The sequence below is a fragment of the Chiloscyllium punctatum genome, chromosome 17 (genome assembly GCF_047496795.1).
Source record: "Chiloscyllium punctatum isolate Juve2018m chromosome 17, sChiPun1.3, whole genome shotgun sequence".
Classification (NCBI taxonomy): domain Eukaryota; kingdom Metazoa; phylum Chordata; class Chondrichthyes; order Orectolobiformes; family Hemiscylliidae; genus Chiloscyllium; species Chiloscyllium punctatum.
Window position 1 is genome coordinate 31,793,952 of NC_092755.1, and position 23,731 is coordinate 31,817,682.

General features: G+C 45.9%; 8 non-coding genes across 8 annotated transcripts; all 8 read right to left on the reverse strand.

The window, feature by feature from the left end:
• Positions 1-532: 532 nt before the first annotated feature.
• trnai-aau (transfer RNA isoleucine (anticodon AAU)) lies at positions 533-606 on the reverse strand. The gene has a single exon. It is a non-coding gene; the product is annotated as a tRNA-Ile (tRNA).
• A 6,031-nt stretch (positions 607-6,637) lies between these two features.
• On the reverse strand, positions 6,638-6,711 carry trnai-aau (transfer RNA isoleucine (anticodon AAU)). The gene has a single exon. It is a non-coding gene; the product is annotated as a tRNA-Ile (tRNA).
• A 2,013-nt stretch (positions 6,712-8,724) lies between these two features.
• Positions 8,725-8,798, reverse strand: trnai-aau (transfer RNA isoleucine (anticodon AAU)). The gene has a single exon. It is a non-coding gene; the product is annotated as a tRNA-Ile (tRNA).
• Positions 8,799-12,752: 3,954 nt separating this feature from the next.
• trnai-aau (transfer RNA isoleucine (anticodon AAU)) lies at positions 12,753-12,826 on the reverse strand. Its single transcript has one exon. It is a non-coding gene; the product is annotated as a tRNA-Ile (tRNA).
• Positions 12,827-14,839: 2,013 nt separating this feature from the next.
• Positions 14,840-14,913, reverse strand: trnai-aau (transfer RNA isoleucine (anticodon AAU)). The gene has a single exon. It is a non-coding gene; the product is annotated as a tRNA-Ile (tRNA).
• Positions 14,914-18,873: 3,960 nt separating this feature from the next.
• trnai-aau (transfer RNA isoleucine (anticodon AAU)) lies at positions 18,874-18,947 on the reverse strand. Its single transcript has one exon. It is a non-coding gene; the product is annotated as a tRNA-Ile (tRNA).
• Positions 18,948-20,820: 1,873 nt separating this feature from the next.
• On the reverse strand, positions 20,821-20,894 carry trnai-aau (transfer RNA isoleucine (anticodon AAU)). Its single transcript has one exon. It is a non-coding gene; the product is annotated as a tRNA-Ile (tRNA).
• A 1,871-nt stretch (positions 20,895-22,765) lies between these two features.
• trnai-aau (transfer RNA isoleucine (anticodon AAU)) lies at positions 22,766-22,839 on the reverse strand. Its single transcript has one exon. It is a non-coding gene; the product is annotated as a tRNA-Ile (tRNA).
• Positions 22,840-23,731: the final 892 nt, after the last annotated feature.

Consider the following 23,731-nt stretch of genomic DNA (forward strand, 5'->3'; position numbering starts at 1 on the left):
CTCCATAATACTCCCCCTTTGTTTTTATCTTTATCTTTAATCAGTTAGACTCGAAACGTCAGCTCTTTTCTCTCCTTGCAGATGGTGCCAGACCTGCTGAGATTTTCCAGCATTTTCTCTTTTGGTTTCAGATCCCAGCATCCGCAGTAATTTGCTTTTATTAATGGCTCTATGGTATTGCTGGTGATATGATAACTCCAGTGTCGATGCATGAGAGGTGAGCAAGCGAACGAATTGCCTCTGGAAGTCGTGTGACGAGTATTAACAGAGATCCAGGAAAATAACACGAACGAATTGAAGCCTGAACTCTGGTTCTCCTCCGAGACTGTGCCAGGTCTGCCTAATACTGCACAATGTTTTGCATTTGTTGGCGAAAACAACTGAGACTGGTTGTTTTGCTGCCGACACATCCACCCAGTCAGGCGATCAAGTCCTGCGTCTATCCCTGCCAAATCTTTTATTGCGAAGGTGGCGCTTCCGGCTTGGTGGAGCACGTCGTTTGGAAACACAGCAACCGCACAAGCGCTGCATGCGGTCAGTGTGGGGATCGAAACCACGACCTTGGCGTTATTAGCACCACGCTCTAACCAGCTGAGCTAACCGACCAACGCTGGCAGCTCAGCGAGAGCAAATGCCTATATTGCCGGTGCCAACAACCACGGCTGCTCTGCATTTTCTGCTTCTCATCGATCGCACGATAGTCTGAAGTATTTCCTTTCGTTGCAAAGCTTTTCAACAAAAAAAAAACATTTACTTTTCCGAACGCGCATACTCGAGTTAACCATTTGCTCTGATATCTAAAAATAAGCACAATGTCCGGACGCATGCAATTTCAATCGCAACGCCACCAGCTCAGCTGCAGCTTCTCACGTTGACAAATTTCGTCTGGAGAACCGTACCTTCAACGATCGCTCACTGTTCTTCTGGATACTCACAGACCTTTGGAGTCAGGGTTATGTGCTGCTGATTAACTGCTACGAACCTTATGCCAAATGCATTGGAATTGTAATCTATCAGTGAGGTTCCTTCTGCTCCCGAACGACGCAGTTGCTTTGGTGTCAGCAACAGCTTAGAAGTCAATTGCACGTTTTGCTCAATGACTCATGTTGCTTATGCAATCTTCGTTTGACAGCAAGTTATCAGGCCTTCCTGCAGAGTTTGTCAGCCACAGGTCAGCTGCTAAAACGATTGCTTCAGACAGCATGCTACACCATACATTTGAAAATGGAAAAGGTGCAAACGTTTACAGGCTGAACACTCGCTCACGATTTCGCCTGGCGCGTCAGAGGCTGGGAGCTGATCTTACGGAGGTTTTTCAATCATGAGGGGAATGAATCGGGTAAATAGACAAGTTCCTTTCGCTCAGGTGGGGCAGTTCAGAACTAGATCTGGTGTGGGAGGGTGAGAATTCGAAAGGCAGTGAGGGGCAACGGCTGCACGCAGAGGGTGGTGCGTTTCTGGAATAAGTTACCAGTCGAGCTGGTGATGGATGGTATAATTCCAATACTGTTAAGGAATCTGGACGTGTACTTGAATAGGAAGGGTTGAGAGAGAAATGGGTCAAGTGCATGCAATCGCGACTGGATGAGTTGAGGATATCTGTTCGGAATGGACGAGTGCGACCGAAGACTGTGTTTTCAGTGCTGTCCACATCTAATGGCTCTATGATAGTGCAGGTGAAATGTTAAAAAAGATAAATAAAAAAACGAAGTAAAATTGTCTGAAGTTGTTGAATTCAAACAACTTCAGGTAATTTTATTTCAATTATTTTATTTATCTTTTTTAGTTGTGTTTTTTTTGCCACTGTTCTGTACCTCTTATTTCTTGACTGTCTCTCTTTCTCTCGCTCCCCACTCTCTCAATACCTTTTTCCTCTCCTCTTCCCGCTTTGCTACCCTTCTCCCCTGTTTTCCATTTTGTCTCTGCTTCACCCATCCCTCACTTATTTTGTCACATAGCGCTGGCTTCAGCCTGGGTCATTCACGCCTCTTAATCTCCCTTTAATCTCTCCATGCACTGTCATTATCACCTTTGCATCTGGAGCCTTGACTCACCTCCTCTCAGCGTGGTAGAAACAGCTCCATAATACTCCCCCTTTGTTTTTATCTTTATCTTTAATCAGTTAGACTCGAAACGTCAGCTCTTTTCTCTCCTTGCAGATGGTGCCAGACCTGCTGAGATTTTCCAGCATTTTCTCTTTTGGTTTCAGATCCCAGCATCCGCAGTAATTTGCTTTTATTAATGGCTCTATGGTATTGCTGGTGATATGATAACTCCAGTGTCGATGCATGAGAGGTGAGCAAGCGAACGAATTGCCTCTGGAAGTCGTGTGACGAGTATTAACAGAGATCCAGGAAAATAACACGAACGAATTGAAGCCTGAACTCTGGTTCTCCTCCGAGACTGTGCCAGGTCTGCCTAATACTGCACAATGTTTTGCATTTGTTGGCGAAAACAACTGAGACTGGTTGTTTTGCTGCCGACACATCCACCCAGTCAGGCGATCAAGTCGTGCGTCTATCCCTGTCAAATGTGTTATTGCGAAGGTGGCGCTTCCGGCTTGGTGGAGCACGTCGTTTGGAAACACAGCAACCGCACAAGCGCTGCATGTGGTCAGTGTGGGGATCGAACCCACGACCTTGGCGTTATTAGCCCCACGCTCTAACCAGCTGAGCGAACCGGCCAACGCTGGCAGCTCAGCGAGAGCAAATGCCTATATTGCCGGTGCCCACAACCACGGCTGCTCTGCATTTTCTGCTTCTCATCGATCGCACGATAGTCTGAAGTATTTCCTTTCGTTGCAAAGCTTTTCAACAAAAAAAAACATTTACTTTTCCGAACGCGCATACTCGAGTTAACCATTTGCTCTGATATCTAAAAATAAGCACAGTGTCCGGACGCATGCAATTTCTATCGCAACGCCACCAGCTCAGCTGCAGCTTCTCACGTTGACAAATTTCGTCTGGAGAACCGTACCTTCAACGATCGCTCACTGTTCTTCTGGATACTCACAGACCTTTGGAGTCAGGGTTATGTGCTGCTGATTAACTGCTACGAACCTTATGCCAAATGCATTGGAATTGTAATCTATCAGTGAGGTTCTTTCTGCTCCCGAACGACGCAGTTGCTTTGGTGTCAGCAACAGCTTAGAAGTCAATTGCACGTTTTGCTCAATGACTCATGTTGCTTATGCAATCTTCGTTTGACAGCAAGTTATCAGGCCTTCCTGCAGAGTTTGTCAGCGACAGGTCAGCTGCTAAAACGATTGCTTCAGACAGCATGCTACACCCTACATTTGAAAATGGAAAAGGTGCAAACGTTTACAGGCTGAACACTCGCTCACGATTTCGCCTGGCGCGTCAGAGGCTGGGAGCTGATCTTACGGAGGTTTTTCAATCATGAGGGGAATGAATCGGGTAAATAGACAAGTTCCTTTCGCTCAGGTGGGGCAGTTCAGAACTAGAGGGTATAAATCTGGTGTGGGAGGGTGAGAATTCGAAAGGCAGTGAGGGGCAACGGCTGCACGCAGAGGGTGGTGCGTTTCTGGAATAAGTTACCAGTCGAGCTGGTGATGGATGGTATAATTCCAATACTGTTAAGGAATCTGGACGTGTACTTGAATAGGAAGGGTTGAGAGAGAAATGGGTCAAGTGCATGCAATCGCGACTGGATGAGTTGAGGATATCTGTTCGGAATGGACGAGTGCGACCGAAGACTGTGTTTTCAGTGCTGTCCACATCTAATGGCTCTATGATAGTGCAGGTGAAATGATAAAAAAGATAAATAAAAAAACGAAGTAAAATTGTCTGAAGTTGTTGAATTCAAACAACTTCAGGTAATTTTATTTCAATTATTTTATTTATCTTTTTTAGTTGTGTTTTTTTGCCACTGTTCTGTACCTCTTATTTCTTGACTGTCTCTCTTTCTCTCGCTCCCCACTCTCTCAATACCTTTTTCCTCTCCTCATTATCACCTTTGCATCTGGAGCCTTGACTCACCTCCTCTCAGCGTGGTAGAAACAGCTCCATAATACTCCCCCTTTGTTTTTATCTTTATCTTTAATCAGTTAGACTCGAAACGTCAGCTCTTTTCTCTCCTTGCAGATGGTGCCAGACCTGCTGAGATTTTCCAGCATTTTCTCTTTTGGTTTCAGATCCCAGCATCCGCAGTAATTTGCTTTTATTAATGGCTCTATGGTATTGCTGGTGATATGATAACTCCAGTGTCGATGCATCAGAGGTGAGCAAGCGAACGAATTGCCTCTGGAAGTCGTGTGACGAGTATTAACAGAGATCCAGGAAAATAACACGAACGAATTGAAGCCTGAACTCTGGTTCTCCTCCGAGACTGTGCCAGGTCTGCCTAATACTGCACAATGTTTTGCATTTGTTGGCGAAAACAACTGAGACTGGTTGTTTTGCTGCCGACACATCCACCCAGTCAGGCGATCAAGTCGTGCGTCAATTCCCTGTCAAATGTTTTATTGCCGAAGGTGGCGCTTCCGGCTTGGTGGAGCACGTCGTTTGGAAACACAGCAACCGCACAAGCGCTGCATGTGGTCAGTGTGGGGATCGAACCCACGACCTTGGCGTTATTAGCCCCACGCTCTAACCAGCTGAGCGAACCGGCCAACGCTGGTAGCTCAGCGAGAGCAAATGCCTATATTGCCGGTGCCCACAACCACGGCTGCTCTGCATTTTCTGCTTCTCATCGATCGCACGATAGTCTGAAGTATTTCCTTTCGTTGCAAAGCTTTTCAACAAAAAAAAACATTTACTTTTCCGAACGCGCATACTCGAGTTAACCATTTGCTCTGATATCTAAAAATAAGCACAATGTCCGGACGCATGCAATTTCAATCGCAACGCCACCAGCTCAGCTGCAGCTTCTCACGTTGACAAATTTCGTCTGGAGAACCGTACCTTCACCGATCGCTCACTGTTCTTCTGGATACTCACAGACCTTTGGAGTCAGGGTTATGTGCTGCTGATTAACTGCTACGAACCTTATGCCAAATGCATTGGAATTGTAATCTATCAGTGAGGTTCTTTCTGCTCCCGAACGACGCAGTTGCTTTGGTGTCAGCAACAGCTTAGAAGTCAATTGCACGTTTTGCTCAATGACTCATGTTGCTTATGCAATCTTCGTTTGACAGCAAGTTATCAGGCCTTCCTGCAGAGTTTGTCAGCCACAGGTCAGCTGCTAAAACGATTGCTTCAGACAGCATGCTACACCCTACATTTGAAAATGGAAAAGGTGCAAACGTTTACAGGCTGAACACTCGCTCACGATTTCGCCTGGCGCGTCAGAGGCTGGGAGCTGATCTTACGGAGGTTTTTCAATCATGAGGGGAATGAATCGGGTAAATAGACAAGTTCCTTTCGCTCAGGTGGGGCAGTTCAGAACTAGAGGGTATAAATCTGGTGTGGGAGGGTGAGAATTCGAAAGGCAGTGAGGGGCAACGGCTGCACGCAGAGGGTGGTGCGTTTCTGGAATAAGTTACCAGTCGAGCTGGTGATGGATGGTATAATTCCAATACTGTTAAGGAATCTGGACGTGTACTTGAATAGGAAGGGTTGAGAGAGAAATGGGTCAAGTGCATGCAATCGCGACTGGATGAGTTGAGGATATCTGTTCGGAATGGACGAGTGCGACCGAAGACTGTGTTTTCAGTGCTGTCCACATCTAATGGCTCTATGATAGTGCAGGTGAAATGTTAAAAAAGATAAATAAAAAAACGAAGTAAAATTGTCTGAAGTTGTTGAATTCAAACAACTTCAGGTAATTTTATTTCAATTATTTTATTTATCTTTTTTAGTTGTGTTTTTTTGCCACTGTTCTGTACCTCTTATTTCTTGACTGTCTCTCTTTCTCTCGCTCCCCACTCTCTCAATACCTTTTTCCTCTCCTCTTCCCGCTTTGCTACCCTTCTCCCCTGTTTTCCATTTTGTCTCTGCTTCACCCATCCCTCACTTATTTTGTCACATAGCGCTGGCTTCAGCCTGGGTCATTCACGCCTCTTAATCTCCCTTTAATCTCTCCATGCACTGTCATTATCACCTTTGCATCTGGAGCCTTGACTCACCTCCTCTCAGCGTGGTAGAAACAGCTCCATAATACTCCCCCTTTGTTTTTATCTTTATCTTTAATCAGTTAGACTCGAAACGTCAGCTCTTTTCTCTCCTTGCAGATGGTGCCAGACCTGCTGAGATTTTCCAGCATTTTCTCTTTTGGTTTCAGATCCCAGCATCCGCAGTAATTTGCTTTTATTAATGGCTCTATGGTATTGCTGGTGATATGATAACTCCAGTGTCGATGCATGAGAGGTGAGCAAGCGAACGAATTGCCTCTGGAAGTCGTGTGACGAGTATTAACAGAGATCCAGGAAAATAACACGAACGAATTGAAGCCTGAACTCTGGTTCTCCTCCGAGACTGTGCCAGGTCTGCCTAATACTGCACAATGTTTTGCATTTGTTGGCGAAAACAACTGAGACTGGTTGTTTTGCTGCCGACACATCCACCCAGTCGATCAAGTCGCGCGTCTATCCCTGTCAAATCTTTTATTGCGAAGGTGGCGCTTCCGGCTTGGTGGAGCACGTCGTTTGGAAACACAGCAACCGCACAAGCGCTGCATGCGGTCAGTGTGGGGATGGAACCCACGACCTTGGCGTTATTAGCACCACGCTCTAACCAGCTGAGCTAACCGACCAACGCTGGCAGCTCAGCGAGAGCAAATGCCTATATTGCCGGTGCCCACAACCACGGCTGCTCTGCATTTTCTGCTTCTCATCGATCGCACGATAGTCTGAAGTATTTCCTTTCGTTGCAAAGCTTTTCAACAAAAAAAAACATTTACTTTTCCGAACGCGCATACTCGAGTTAACCATTTGCTCTGATATCTAAAAATAAGCACAATGTCCGGACGCATGCAATTTCAATCGCAACGCCACCAGCTCAGCTGCAGCTTCTCACGTTGACAAATTTCGTCTGGAGAACCGTACCTTCAACGATCGCTCACTGTTCTTCTGGATACTCACAGACCTTTGGAGTCAGGGTTATGTGCTGCTGATTAACTGCTACGAACCTTATGCCAAATGCATTGGAATTGTAATCTATCAGTGAGGTTCTTTCTGCTCCCGAACGACGCAGTTGCTTTGGTGTCAGCAACAGCTTAGAAGTCAATTGCACGTTTTGCTCAATGACTCATGTTGCTTATGCAATCTTCGTTTGACAGCAAGTTATCAGGCCTTCCTGCAGAGTTTGTCAGCGACAGGTCAGCTGCTAAAACGATTGCTTCAGACAGCATGCTACACCCTACATTTGAAAATGGAAAAGGTGCAAACGTTTACAGGCTGAACACTCGCTCACGATTTCGCCTGGCGCGTCAGAGGCTGGGAGCTGATCTTACGGAGGTTTTTCAATCATGAGGGGAATGAATCGGGTAAATAGACAAGTTCCTTTCGCTCAGGTGGGGCAGTTCAGAACTAGAGGGTATAAATCTGGTGTGGGAGGGTGAGAATTCGAAAGGCAGTGAGGGGCAACGGCTGCACGCAGAGGGTGGTGCGTTTCTGGAATAAGTTACCAGTCGAGCTGGTGATGGATGGTATAATTCCAATACTGTTAAGGAATCTGGACGTGTACTTGAATAGGAAGGGTTGAGAGAGAAATGGGTCAAGTGCATGCAATCGCGACTGGATGAGTTGAGGATATCTGTTCGGAATGGACGAGTGCGACCGAAGACTGTGTTTTCAGTGCTGTCCACATCTAATGGCTCTATGATAGTGCAGGTGAAATGTTAAAAAAGATAAATAAAAAAACGAAGTAAAATTGTCTGAAGTTGTTGAATTCAAACAACTTCAGGTAATTTTATTTCAATTATTTTATTTATCTTTTTTAGTTGTGTTTTTTTTGCCACTGTTCTGTACCTCTTATTTCTTGACTGTCTCTCTTTCTCTCGCTCCCCACTCTCTCAATACCTTTTTCCTCTCCTCTTCCCGCTTTGCTACCCTTCTCCCCTGTTTTCCATTTTGTCTCTGCTTCACCCATCCCTCACTTATTTTGTCACATAGCGCTGGCTTCAGCCTGGGTCATTCACGCCTCTTAATCTCCCTTTAATCTCTCCATGCACTGTCATTATCACCTTTGCATCTGGAGCCTTGACTCACCTCCTCTCAGCGTGGTAGAAACAGCTCCATAATACTCCCCCTTTGTTTTTATCTTTATCTTTAATCAGTTAGACTCGAAACGTCAGCTCTTTTCTCTCCTTGCAGATGGTGCCAGACCTGCTGAGATTTTCCAGCATTTTCTCTTTTGGTTTCAGATCCCAGCATCCGCAGTAATTTGCTTTTATTAATGGCTCTATGGTATTGCTGGTGATATGATAACTCCAGTGTCGATGCATGAGAGGTGAGCAAGCGAACGAATTGCCTCTGGAAGTCGTGTGACGAGTATTAACAGAGATCCAGGAAAATAACACGAACGAATTGAAGCCTGAACTCTGGTTCTCCTCCGAGACTGTGCCAGGTCTGCCTAATACTGCACAATGTTTTGCATTTGTTGGCGAAAACAATTGAGACTGGTTGTTTTGCTGCCGACACATCCACCCAGTCAGGCGATCAAGTCGCGCGTCTATCCCTGTCAAATGTTTTATTGCCAAAGGTGGCGCTTCGGGCTTGGTGGAGCACGTCGTTTGGAAACACAGCAACCGCACAAGCGCTGCATGTGGTCAGTGTGGGGATCGAACCCACGACCTTGGCGTTATTAGCACCACGCTCTAACCAGCTGAGCTAACCGACCAACGCTGGCAGCTCAGCGAGAGCAAATGCCTATATTGCCGGTGCCCACAACCACGGCTGCTCTGCATTTTCTGCTTCTCATCGATCGCACGATAGTCTGAAGTATTTCCTTTCGTTGCAAAGCTTTTCAACAAAAAAAAACATTTACTTTTCCGAACGCGCATACTCGAGTTAACCATTTGCTCTGATATCTAAAAATAAGCACAATGTCCGGACGCATGCAATTTCAATCGCAACGCCACCAGCTCAGCTGCAGCTTCTCACGTTGACAAATTTCGTCTGGAGAACCGTACCTTCAACGATCGCTCACTGTTCTTCTGGATACTCACAGGCCTTTGGAGTCAGGGTTATGTGCTGCTGATTAACTGCTACGAACCTTATGCCAAATGCATTGGAATTGTAATCTATCAGTGAGGTTCTTTCTGCTCCCGAACGACGCAGTTGCTTTGGTGTCAGCAACAGCTTAGAAGTCAATTGCACGTTTTGCTCAATGACTCATGTTGCTTATGCAATCTTCGTTTGACAGCAAGTTATCAGGCCTTCCTGCAGAGTTTGTCAGCGACAGGTCAGCTGCTAAAACGATTGCTTCAGACAGCATGCTACACCCTACATTTGAAAATGGAAAAGGTGCAAACGTTTACAGGCTGAACACTCGCTCACGATTTCGCCTGGCGCGTCAGAGGCTGGGAGCTGATCTTACGGAGGTTTTTCAATCATGAGGGGAATGAATCGGGTAAATAGACAAGTTCCTTTCGCTCAGGTGGGGCAGTTCAGAACTAGAGGGTATAAATCTGGTGTGGGAGGGTGAGAATTCGAAAGGCAGTGAGGGGCAACGGCTGCACGCAGAGGGTGGTGCGTTTCTGGAATAAGTTACCAGTCGAGCTGGTGATGGATGGTATAATTCCAATACTGTTAAGGAATCTGGACGTGTACTTGAATAGGAAGGGTTGAGAGAGAAATGGGTCAAGTGCATGCAATCGCGACTGGATGAGTTGAGGATATCTGTTCGGAATGGACGAGTGCGACCGAAGACTGTGTTTTCAGTGCTGTCCACATCTAATGGCTCTATGATAGTGCAGGTGAAATGATAAAAAAGATAAATAAAAAAACGAAGTAAAATTGTCTGAAGTTGTTGAATTCAAACAACTTCAGGTAATTTTATTTCAATTATTTTATTTATCTTTTTTAGTTGTGTTTTTTTTGCCACTGTTCTGTACCTCTTATTTCTTGACTGTCTCTCTTTCTCTCGCTCCCCACTCTCTCAATACCTTTTGCCTCTCCTCATTATCACCTTTGCATCTGGAGCCTTGACTCACCTCCTCTCAGCGTGGTAGAAACAGCTCCATAATACTCCCCCTTTGTTTTTATCTTTATCTTTAATCAGTTAGACTCGAAACGTCAGCTCTTTTCTCTCCTTGCAGATGGTGCCAGACCTGCTGAGATTTTCCAGCATTTTCTCTTTTGGTTTCAGATCCCAGCATCCGCAGTAATTTGCTTTTATTAATGGCTCTATGGTATTGCTGGTGATATGATAACTCCAGTGTCGATGCATGAGAGGTGAGCAAGCGAACGAATTGCCTCTGGAAGTCGTGTGACGAGTATTAACAGAGATCCAGGAAAATAACACGAACGAATTGAAGCCTGAACTCTGGTTCTCCTCCGAGACTGTGCCAGGTCTGCCTAATACTGCACAATGTTTTGCATTTGTTGGCGAAAACAACTGAGACTGGTTGTTTTGCTGCCGACACATCCACCCAGTCAGGCGATCAAGTCGTGCGTCAATTCCCTGTCAAATGTTTTATTGCCGAAGGTGGCGCTTCCGGCTTGGTGGAGCACGTCGTTTGGAAACACAGCAACCGCACAAGCGCTGCATGTGGTCAGTGTGGGGATCGAACCCACGACCTTGGCGTTATTAGCCCCACGCTCTAACCAGCTGAGCGAACCGGCCAACGCTGGTAGCTCAGCGAGAGCAAATGCCTATATTGCCGGTGCCCACAACCACGGCTGCTCTGCATTTTCTGCTTCTCATCGATCGCACGATAGTCTGAAGTATTTCCTTTCGTTGCAAAGCTTTTCAACAAAAAAAAACATTTACTTTTCCGAACGCGCATACTCGAGTTAACCATTTGCTCTGATATCTAAAAATAAGCACAATGTCCGGACGCATGCAATTTCAATCGCAACGCCACCAGCTCAGCTGCAGCTTCTCACGTTGACAAATTTCGTCTGGAGAACCGTACCTTCACCGATCGCTCACTGTTCTTCTGGATACTCACAGACCTTTGGAGTCAGGGTTATGTGCTGCTGATTAACTGCTACGAACCTTATGCCAAATGCATTGGAATTGTAATCTATCAGTGAGGTTCTTTCTGCTCCCGAACGACGCAGTTGCTTTGGTGTCAGCAACAGCTTAGAAGTCAATTGCACGTTTTGCTCAATGACTCATGTTGCTTATGCAATCTTCGTTTGACAGCAAGTTATCAGGCCTTCCTGCAGAGTTTGTCAGCCACAGGTCAGCTGCTAAAACGATTGCTTCAGACAGCATGCTACACCCTACATTTGAAAATGGAAAAGGTGCAAACGTTTACAGGCTGAACACTCGCTCACGATTTCGCCTGGCGCGTCAGAGGCTGGGAGCTGATCTTACGGAGGTTTTTCAATCATGAGGGGAATGAATCGGGTAAATAGACAAGTTCCTTTCGCTCAGGTGGGGCAGTTCAGAACTAGAGGGTATAAATCTGGTGTGGGAGGGTGAGAATTCGAAAGGCAGTGAGGGGCAACGGCTGCACGCAGAGGGTGGTGCGTTTCTGGAATAAGTTACCAGTCGAGCTGGTGATGGATGGTATAATTCCAATACTGTTAAGGAATCTGGACGTGTACTTGAATAGGAAGGGTTGAGAGAGAAATGGGTCAAGTGCATGCAATCGCGACTGGATGAGTTGAGGATATCTGTTCGGAATGGACGAGTGCGACCGAAGACTGTGTTTTCAGTGCTGTCCACATCTAATGGCTCTATGATAGTGCAGGTGAAATGTTAAAAAAGATAAATAAAAAAACGAAGTAAAATTGTCTGAAGTTGTTGAATTCAAACAACTTCAGGTAATTTTATTTCAATTATTTTATTTATCTTTTTTAGTTGTGTTTTTTTGCCACTGTTCTGTACCTCTTATTTCTTGACTGTCTCTCTTTCTCTCGCTCCCCACTCTCTCAATACCTTTTTCCTCTCCTCTTCCCGCTTTGCTACCCTTCTCCCCTGTTTTCCATTTTGTCTCTGCTTCACCCATCCCTCACTTATTTTGTCACATAGCGCTGGCTTCAGCCTGGGTCATTCACGCCTCTTAATCTCCCTTTAATCTCTCCATGCACTGTCATTATCACCTTTGCATCTGGAGCCTTGACTCACCTCCTCTCAGCGTGGTAGAAACAGCTCCATAATACTCCCCCTTTGTTTTTATCTTTATCTTTAATCAGTTAGACTCGAAACGTCAGCTCTTTTCTCTCCTTGCAGATGGTGCCAGACCTGCTGAGATTTTCCAGCATTTTCTCTTTTGGTTTCAGATCCCAGCATCCGCAGTAATTTGCTTTTATTAATGGCTCTATGGTATTGCTGGTGATATGATAACTCCAGTGTCGATGCATGAGAGGTGAGCAAGCGAACGAATTGCCTCTGGAAGTCGTGTGACGAGTATTAACAGAGATCCAGGAAAATAACACGAACGAATTGAAGCCTGAACTCTGGTTCTCCTCCGAGACTGTGCCAGGTCTGCCTAATACTGCACAATGTTTTGCATTTGTTGGCGAAAACAACTGAGACTGGTTGTTTTGCTGCCGACACATCCACCCAGTCGATCAAGTCGCGCGTCTATCCCTGTCAAATCTTTTATTGCGAAGGTGGCGCTTCCGGCTTGGTGGAGCACGTCGTTTGGAAACACAGCAACCGCACAAGCGCTGCATGCGGTCAGTGTGGGGATCGAACCCACGACCTTGGCGTTATTAGCACCACGCTCTAACCAGCTGAGCTAACCGACCAACGCTGGCAGCTCAGCGAGAGCAAATGCCTATATTGCCGGTGCCCACAACCACGGCTGCTCTGCATTTTCTGCTTCTCATCGATCGCACGATAGTCTGAAGTATTTCCTTTCGTTGCAAAGCTTTTCAACAAAAAAAAACATTTACTTTTCCGAACGCGCATACTCGAGTTAACCATTTGCTCTGATATCTAAAAATAAGCACAATGTCCGGACGCATGCAATTTCAATCGCAACGCCACCAGCTCAGCTGCAGCTTCTCACGTTGACAAATTTCGTCTGGAGAACCGTACCTTCAACGATCGCTCACTGTTCTTCTGGATACTCACAGACCTTTGGAGTCAGGGTTATGTGCTGCTGATTAACTGCTACGAACCTTATGCCAAATGCATTGGAATTGTAATCTATCAGTGAGGTTCTTTCTGCTCCCGAACGACGCAGTTGCTTTGGTGTCAGCAACAGCTTAGAAGTCAATTGCACGTTTTGCTCAATGACTCATGTTGCTTATGCAATCTTCGTTTGACAGCAAGTTATCAGGCCTTCCTGCAGAGTTTGTCAGCGACAGGTCAGCTGCTAAAACGATTGCTTCAGACAGCATGCTACACCCTACATTTGAAAATGGAAAAGGTGCAAACGTTTACAGGCTGAACACTCGCTCACGATTTCGCCTGGCGCGTCAGAGGCTGGGAGCTGATCTTACGGAGGTTTTTCAATCATGAGGGGAATGAATCGGGTAAATAGACAAGTTCCTTTCGCTCAGGTGGGGCAGTTCAGAACTAGAGGGTATAAATCTGGTGTGGGAGGGTGAGAATTCGAAAGGCAGTGAGGGGCAACGGCTGCACGCAGAGGGTGGTGCGTTTCTGGAATAAGTTACCAGTCGAGCTGGTGATGGATGGTATAATTCCAATACTGTTAAGGAATCTGGACGTGTACTTGAATAGGAAGGGTTGAGAGAGAAATGGGTCAAGTGCATGCAATCGCGACTGGATGAGTTGAGGATATCTGTTCGGAATGGACGAGTGCGACCGAAGACTGTGTTTTCAGTGCTGTCCACATCTAATGGCTCTATGATAGTGCAGGTGAAATGTTAAAAAAGATAAATAAAAAAACGAAGTAAAATTGTCTGAAGTTGTTGAATTCAAACAACTTCAGGTAATTTTATTTCAATTATTTTATTTATCTTTTTTAGTTGTGTTTTTTTTGCCACTGTTCTGTACCTCTTATTTCTTGACTGTCTCTCTTTCTCTCGCTCCCCACTCTCTCAATACCTTTTTCCTCTCCTCTTCCCGCTTTGCTACCCTTCTCCCCTGTTTTCCATTTTGTCTCTGCTTCACCCATCCCTCACTTATTTTGTCACATAGCGCTGGCTTCAGCCTGGGTCATTCACGCCTCTTAATCTCCCTTTAATCTCTCCATGCACTGTCATTATCACCTTTGCATCTGGAGCCTTGACTCACCTCCTCTCAGCGTGGTAGAAACAGCTCCATAATACTCCCCCTTTGTTTTTATCTTTATCTTTAATCAGTTAGACTCGAAACGTCAGCTCTTTTCTCTCCTTGCAGATGGTGCCAGACCTGCTGAGATTTTCCAGCATTTTCTCTTTTGGTTTCAGATCCCAGCATCCGCAGTAATTTGCTTTTATTAATGGCTCTATGGTATTGCTGGTGATATGATAACTCCAGTGTCGATGCATGAGAGGTGAGCAAGCGAACGAATTGCCTCTGGAAGTCGTGTGACGAGTATTAACAGAGATCCAGGAAAATAACACGAACGAATTGAAGCCTGAACTCTGGTTCTCCTCCGAGACTGTGCCAGGTCTGCCTAATACTGCACAATGTTTTGCATTTGTTGGCGAAAACAATTGAGACTGGTTGTTTTGCTGCCGACACATCCACCCAGTCAGGCGATCAAGTCGCGCGTCTATCCCTGTCAAATGTTTTATTGCCAAAGGTGGCGCTTCGGGCTTGGTGGAGCACGTCGTTTGGAAACACAGCAACCGCACAAGCGCTGCATGTGGTCAGTGTGGGGATCGAACCCACGACCTTGGCGTTATTAGCACCACGCTCTAACCAGCTGAGCTAACCGACCAACGCTGGCAGCTCAGCGAGAGCAAATGCCTATATTGCCGGTGCCCACAACCACGGCTGCTCTGCATTTTCTGCTTCTCATCGATCGCACGATAGTCTGAAGTATTTCCTTTCGTTGCAAAGCTTTTCAACAAAAAAAAACATTTACTTTTCCGAACGCGCATACTCGAGTTAACCATTTGCTCTGATATCTAAAAATAAGCACAATGTCCGGACGCATGCAATTTCAATCGCAACGCCACCAGCTCAGCTGCAGCTTCTCACGTTGACAAATTTCGTCTGGAGAACCGTACCTTCAACGATCGCTCACTGTTCTTCTGGATACTCACAGACCTTTGGAGTCAGGGTTATGTGCTGCTGATTAACTGCTACGAATCTTATGCCAAATGCATTGGAATTGTAATCTATCAGTGAGGTTCTTTCTGCTCCCGAACGACGCAGTTGCTTTGGTGTCAGCAACAGCTTAGAAGTCAATTGCACGTTTTGCTCAATGACTCATGTTGCTTATGCAATCTTCGTTTGACAGCAAGTTATCAGGCCTTCCTGCAGAGTTTGTCAGCGACAGGTCAGCTGCTAAAACGATTGCTTCAGACAGCATGCTACACCCTACATTTGAAAATGGAAAAGGTGCAAACGTTTACAGGCTGAACACTCGCTCACGATTTCGCCTGGCGCGTCAGAGGCTGGGAGCTGATCTTACGGAGGTTTTTCAATCATGAGGGGAATGAATCGGGTAAATAGACAAGTTCCTTTCGCTCAGGTGGGGCAGTTCAGAACTAGAGGGTATAAATCTGGTGTGGGAGGGTGAGAATTCGAAAGGCAGTGAGGGGCAACGGCTGCACGCAGAGGGTGGTGCGTTTCTGGAATAAGTTACCAGTCGAGCTGGTGATGGATGGTATAATTCCAATACTGTTAAGGAATCTGGACGTGTACTTGAATAGGAAGGGTTGAGAGAGAAATGGGTCAAGTGCATGCAATCGCGACTGGATGAGTTGAGGATATCTGTTCGGAATGGACGAGTGCGACCGAAGACTGTGTTTTCAGTGCTGTCCACATCTAATGGCTCTATGATAGTGCAGGTGAAATGTTAAAAAAGATAAATAAAAAAACGAAGTAAAATTGTCTGAAGTTGTTGAATTCAAACAACTTCAGGTAATTTTATTTCAATTATTTTATTTATCTTTTTTAGTTGTGTTTTTTTTGCCACTGTTCTGTACCTCTTATTTCTTGACTGTCTCTCTTTCTCTCGCTCCCCACTCTCTCAATACCTTTTTCCTCTCCTCTTCCCGCTTTGCTACCCTTCTCCCCTGTTTTCCATTTTGTCTCTGCTTCACCCATCCCTCACTTATTTTGTCACATAGCGCTGGCTTCAGCCTGGGTCATTCACGCCTCTTAATCTCCCTTTAATCTCTCCATGCACTGTCATTATCACCTTTGCATCTGGAGCCTTGACTCACCTCCTCTCAGCGTGGTAGAAACAGCTCCATAATACTCCCCCTTTGTTTTTATCTTTATCTTTAATCAGTTAGACTCGAAACGTCAGCTCTTTTCTCTCCTTGCAGATGGTGCCAGACCTGCTGAGATTTTCCAGCATTTTCTCTTTTGGTTTCAGATCCCAGCATCCGCAGTAATTTGCTTTTATTAATGGCTCTATGGTATTGCTGGTGATATGATAACTCCAGTGTCGATGCATGAGAGGTGAGCAAGCGAACGAATTGCCTCTGGAAGTCGTGTGACGAGTATTAACAGAGATCCAGGAAAATAACACGAACGAATTGAAGCCTGAACTCTGGTTCTCCTCCGAGACTGTGCCAGGTCTGCCTAATACTGCACAATGTTTTGCATTTGTTGGCGAAAACAACTGAGACTGGTTGTTTTGCTGCCGACACATCCACCCAGTCAGGCGATCAAGTCGTGCGTCAATTCCCTGTCAAATGTTTTATTGCCGAAGGTGGCGCTTCCGGCTTGGTGGAGCACGTCGTTTGGAAACACAGCAACCGCACAAGCGCTGCATGTGGTCAGTGTGGGGATCGAACCCACGACCTTGGCGTTATTAGCACCACGCTCAAACCAGCTGAGCGAACCGGCCAACGCTGGCAGCTCAGCTAGAGCAAATGCCTATATTGCCGGTGCCCACAACCACGGCTGCTCTGCATTTTCTGCTTCTCATCGATCGCACGATAGTCTGAAGTATTTCCTTTCGTTGCAAAGCTTTTCAACAAAAAAAAACATTTACTTTTCCGAACGCGCATACTCGAGTTAACCATTTGCTCTGATATCTAAAAATAAGCACAGTGTCCGGACGCATGCAATTTCTATCGCAACGCCACCAGCTCAGCTGCAGCTTCTCACGTTGACAAATTTCGTCTGGAGAACCGTACCTTCAACGATCGCTCACTGTTCTTCTGGATACTCACAGACCTTTGGAGTCAGGGTTATGTGCTGCTGATTAACTGCTACGAACCTTATGCCAAATGCATTGGAATTGTAATCTATCAGTGAGGTTCTTTCTGCTCCCGAACGACGCAGTTGCTTTGGTGTCAGCAACAGCTTAGAAGTCAATTGCACGTTTTGCTCAATGACTCATGTTGCTTATGCAATCTTCGTTTGACAGCAAGTTATCAGGCCTTCCTGCAGAGTTTGTCAGCGACAGGTCAGCTGCTAAAACGATTGCTTCAGACAGCATGCTACACCCTACATTTGAAAATGGAAAAGGTGCAAACGTTTACAGGCTGAACACTCGCTCACGATTTCGCCTGGCGCGTCAGAGGCTGGGAGCTGATCTTACGGAGGTTTTTCAATCATGAGGGGAATGAATCGGGTAAATAGACAAGTTCCTTTCGCTCAGGTGGGGCAGTTCAGAACTAGAGGGTATAAATCTGGTGTGGGAGGGTGAGAATTCGAAAGGCAGTGAGGGGCAACGGCTGCACGCAGAGGGTGGTGCGTTTCTGGAATAAGTTACCAGTCGAGCTGGTGATGGATGGTATAATTCCAATACTGTTAAGGAATCTGGACGTGTAATTGAATAGGAAGGGTTGAGAGAGAAATGGGTCAAGTGCATGCAATCGCGACTGGATGAGTTGAGGATATCTGTTCGGAATGGACGAGTGCGACCGAAGACTGTGTTTTCAGTGCTGTCCACATCTAATGGCTCTATGATAGTGCAGGTGAAATGATAAAAAAGATAAATAAAGAAACGAAGTAAAATTGTCTGAAGTTGTTGAATTCAAACAACTTCAGGTAATTTTATTTCAATTATTTTATTTATCTTTTTTAGTTGTGTTTTTTTGCCACTGTTCTGTACCTCTTATTTCTTGACTGTCTCTCTTTCTCTCGCTCCCCACTCTCTCAATACCTTTTTCCTCTCCTCATTATCACCTTTGCATCTGGAGCCTTGACTCACCTCCTCTCAGCGTGGTAGAAACAGCTCCATAATACTCCCCCTTTGTTTTTATCTTTATCTTTAATCAGTTAGACTCGAAACGTCAGCTCTTTTCTCTCCTTGCAGATGGTGCCAGACCTGCTGAGATTTTCCAGCATTTTCTCTTTTGGTTTCAGATCCCAGCATCCGCAGTAATTTGCTTTTATTAATGGCTCTATGGTATTGCTGGTGATATGATAACTCCAGTGTCGATGCATGAGAGGTGAGCAAGCGAACGAATTGCCTCTGGAAGTCGTGTGACGAGTATTAACAGAGATCCAGGAAAATAACACGAACGAATTGAAGCCTGAACTCTGGTTCTCCTCCGAGACTGTGCCAGGTCTGCCTAATACTGCACAATGTTTTGCATTTGTTGGCGAAAACAACTGAGACTGGTTGTTTTGCTGCCGACACATCCACCCAGTCAGGCGATCAAGTCGTGCGTCAATTCCCTGTCAAATGTTTTATTGCCGAAGGTGGCGCTTCCGGCTTGGTGGAGCACGTCGTTTGGAAACACAGCAACCGCACAAGCGCTGCATGTGGTCAGTGTGGGGATCGAACCCACGACCTTGGCGTTATTAGCACCACGCTCTAACCAGCTGAGCGAACCGGCCAACGCTGGCAGCTTAGCGAGAGCAAATGCCTATATTGCCGGTGCCCACAACCACGGCTGCTCTGCATTTTCTGCTTCTCATCGATCGCACGATAGTCTGAAGTATTTCCTTTCGTTGCAAAGCTTTTCAACAAAAAAAAAACATTTACTTTTCCGAACGCGCATACTCGAGTTAACCATTTGCTCTGATATCTAAAAATAAGCACAGTGTCCGGACGCATGCAATTTCTATCGCAACGCCACCAGCTCAGCTGCAGCTTCTCACGTTGACAAATTTCGTCTGGAGAACCGTACCTTCAACGATCGCTCACTGTTCTTCTGGATACTCACAGACCTTTGGAGTCAGGGTTATGTGCTGCTGATTAACTGCTACGAACCTTATGCCAAATGCATTGGAATTGTAATCTATCAGTGAGGTTCTTTCTGCTCCCGAACGACACAGTTGCTTTGGTGTCAGCAACAGCTTAGAAGTCAATTGCACGTTTTGCTCAATGACTCATGTTGCTTATGCAATCTTCGTTTGACAGCAAGTTATCAGGCCTTCCTGCAGAGTTTGTCAGCGACAGGTCAGCTGCTAAAACGATTGCTTCAGACAGCATACTACACCCTACATTTGAAAATGGAAAAGGTGCAAACGTTTACAGGCTGAACACTCGCTCACGATTTCGCCTGGCGCGTCAGAGGCTGGGAGCTGATCTTACGGAGGTTTTTCAATCATGAGGGGAATGAATCGGGTAAATAGACAAGTTCCTTTCGCTCAGGTGGGGCAGTTCAGAACTAGAGGGTATAAATCTGGTGTGGGAGGGTGAGAATTCGAAAGGCAGTGAGGGGCAACGGCTGCACGCAGAGGGTGGTGCGTTTCTGGAATAAGTTACCAGTCGAGCTGGTGATGGATGGTATAATTCCAATACTGTTAAGGAATCTGGACGTGTACTTGAATAGGAAGGGTTGAGAGAGAAATGGGTCAAGTGCATGCAATCGCGACTGGATGAGTTGAGGATATCTGTTCGGAATGGACGAGTGCGACCGAAGACTGTGTTTTCAGTGCTGTCCACATCTAATGGCTCTATGATAGTGCAGGTGAAATGTTAAAAAAGATAAATAAAAAAACGAAGTAAAATTGTCTGAAGTTGTTGAATTCAAACAACTTCAGGTAATTTTATTTCAATTATTTTATTTATCTTTTTTAGTTGTGTTTTTTTGCCACTGTTCTGTACCTCTTATTTCTTGACTGTCTCTCTTTCTCTCGCTCCCCACTCTCTCAATACCTTTTTCCTCTCCTCATTATCACCTTTGCATCTGGAGCCTTGACTCACTTCCTCTCAGCGTGGTAGAAACAGCTCCATAATACTCCCCCTTTGTTTTTATCTTTATCTTTAATCAGTTAGACTCGAAACGTCAGCTCTTTTCTCTCCTTGCAGATGGTGCCAGACCTGCTGAGATTTTCCAGCATTTTCTCTTTTGGTTTCAGATCCCAGCATCCGCAGTAATTTGCTTTTATTAATGGCTCTATGGTATTGCTGGTGATATGATAACTCCAGTGTCGATGCATGAGAGGTGAGCAAGCGAACGAATTGCCTCTGGAAGTCGTGTGACGAGTATTAACAGAGATCCAGGAAAATAACACGAACGAATTGAAGCCTGAACTCTGGTTCTCCTCCGAGACTGTGCCAGGTCTGCCTAATACTGCACAATGTTTTGCATTTGTTGGCGAAAACAACTGAGACTGGTTGTTTTGCTGCCGACACATCCACCCAGTCAGGCGATCAAGTCGTGCGTCAATTCCCTGTCAAATGTTTTATTGCCGAAGGTGGCGCTTCCGGCTTGGTGGAGCACGTCGTTTGGAAACACAGCAACCGCACAAGCGCTGCATGTGGTCAGTGTGGGGATCGAACCCACGACCTTGGCGTTATTAGCACCACGCTCTAACCAGCTGAGCGAACCGGCCAACGCTGGCAGCTCAGCGAGAGCAAATGCCTATATTGCCGGTGCCCACAACCACGGCTGCTCTGCATTTTCTGCTTCTCATCGATCGCACGATAGTCTGAAGTATTTCCTTTCGTTGCAAAGCTTTTCAACAAAAAAAAACATTTACTTTTCCGAACGCGCATACTCGAGTTAACCATTTGCTCTGATATCTAAAAATAAGCACAGTGTCCGGACGCATGCAATTTCTATCGCAACGCCACCAGCTCAGCTGCAGCTTCTCACGTTGACAAATTTCGTCTGGAGAACCGTACCTTCAACGATCGCTCACTGTTCTTCTGGATACTCACAGACCTTTGGAGTCAGGGTTATGTGCTGCTGATTAACTGCTACGAACCTTATGCCAAATGCATTGGAATTGTAATCTATCAGTGAGGTTCTTTCTGCTCCCGAACGACGCAGTTGCTTTGGTGTCAGCAACAGCTTAGAAGTCAATTGCACGTTTTGCTCAATGACTCATGTTGCTTATGCAATCTTCGTTTGACAGCAAGTTATCAGGCCTTCCTGCAGAGTTTGTCAGCGACAGGTCAGCTGCTAAAACGATTGCTTCAGACAGCATGCTACACCCTACATTTGAAAATGGAAAAGGTGCAAACGTTTACAGGCTGAACACTCGCTCACGATTTCGCCTGGCGCGTCAGAGGCTGGGAGCTGATCTTACGGAGGTTTTTCAATCATGAGGGGAATGAATCGGGTAAATAGACAAGTTCCTTTCGCTCAGGTGGGGCAGTTCAGAACTAGAGGGTATAAATCTGGTGTGGGAGGGTGAGAATTCGAAAGGCAGTGAGGGGCAACGGCTGCACGCAGAGGGTGGTGCGTTTCTGGAATAAGTTACCAGTCGAGCTGGTGATGGATGGTATAATTCCAATACTGTTAAGGAATCTGGACGTGTACTTGAATAGGAAGGGTTGAGAGAGAAATGGGTCAAGTGCATGCAATCGCGACTGGATGAGTTGAGGATATCTGTTCGGAATGGACGAGTGCGACCGAAGACTGTGTTTTCAGTGCTGTCCACATCTAATGGCTCTATGATAGTGCAGGTGAAATGATAAAAAAGATAAATAAAAAAACGAAGTAAAATTGTCTGAAGTTGTTGAATTCAAACAACTTCAGGTAATTTTATTTCAATTATTTTATTTATCTTTTTTAGTTGTGTTTTTTTGCCACTGTTCTGTACCTCTTATTTCTTGACTGTCTCTCTTTCTCTCGCTCCCCACTCTCTCAATACCTTTTTCCTCTCCTCATTATCACCTTTGCATCTGGAGCCTTGACTCACCTCCTCTCAGCGTGGTAGAAACAGCTCCATAATACTCCCCCTTTGTTTTTATCTTTATCTTTAATCAGTTAGACTCGAAACGTCAGCTCTTTTCTCTCCTTGCAGATGGTGCCAGACCTGCTGAGATTTTCCAGCATTTTCTCTTTTGGTTTCAGATCCCAGCATCCGCAGTAATTTGCTTTTATTAATGGCTCTATGGTATTGCTGGTGATATGATAACTCCAGTGTCGATGCATGAGAGGTGAGCAAGCGAACGAATTGCCTCTGGAAGTCGTGTGACGAGTATTAACAGAGATCCAGGAAAATAACACGAACGAATTGAAGCCTGAACTCTGGTTCTCCTCCGAGACTGTGCCAGGTCTGCCTAATACTGCACAATGTTTTGCATTTGTTGGCGAAAACAACTGAGACTGGTTGTTTTGCTGCCGACACATCCACCCAGTCAGGCGATCAAGTCGTGCGGCTATCCCTGTCAAATGTTTTATTGCCGAAGGTGGCGCTTCCGGCTGGGTGGAGCACGTCGTTTGGAAACACAGCAACCGCACAAGCGCTGCATGTGGTCAGTGTGGGGATCGAACCCACGACCTTGGCGTTATTAGCACCACGCTCTAACCAGCTGAGCGAACCGGCCAACGCTGGCAGCTCAGCGAGAGCAAATGCCTATATTGCCGGTGCCCACAACCACGGCTGCTCTGCATTTTCTGCTTCTCATCGATCGCACGATAGTCTGAAGTATTTCCTTTCGTTGCAAAGCTTTTCAACAAAAAAAAACATTTACTTTTCCGAACGCGCATACTCGAGTTAACCATTTGCTCTGATATCTAAAAATAAGCACAATGTCCGGACGCATGCAATTTCAATCGCAACGCCACCAGCTCAGCTGCAGCTTCTCACGTTGACAAATTTCGTCTGGAGAACCGTACCTTCAACGATCGCTCACTGTTCTTCTGGATACTCACAGACCTTTGGAGTCAGGGTTATGTGCTGCTGATTAACTGCTACGAACCTTATGCCAAATGCATTGGAATTGTAATCTATCAGTGAGGTTCTTTCTGCTCCCGAACGACGCAGTTGCTTTGGTGTCAGCAACAGCTTAGAAGTCAATTGCACGTTTTGCTCAATGACTCATGTTGCTTATGCAATCTTCGTTTGACAGCAAGTTATCAGGCCTTCCTGCAGAGTTTGTCAGCGACAGGTCAGCTGCTAAAACGATTGCTTCAGACAGCATGCTACACCCTACATTTGAAAATGGAAAAGGTGCAAACGTTTACAGGCTGAACACTCGCTCACGATTTCGCCTGGCGCGTCAGAGGCTGGGAGCTGATCTTACGGAGGTTTTTCAATCATGAGGGGAATGAATCGGGTAAATAGACAAGTTCCTTTCGCTCAGGTGGGGCAGTTCAGAACTAGAGGGTATAAATCTGGTGTGGGAGGGTGAGAATTCGAAAGGCAGTGAGGGGCAACGGCTGCACGCAGAGGGTGGTGCGTTTCTGGAATAAGTTACCAGTCGAGCTGGTGATGGA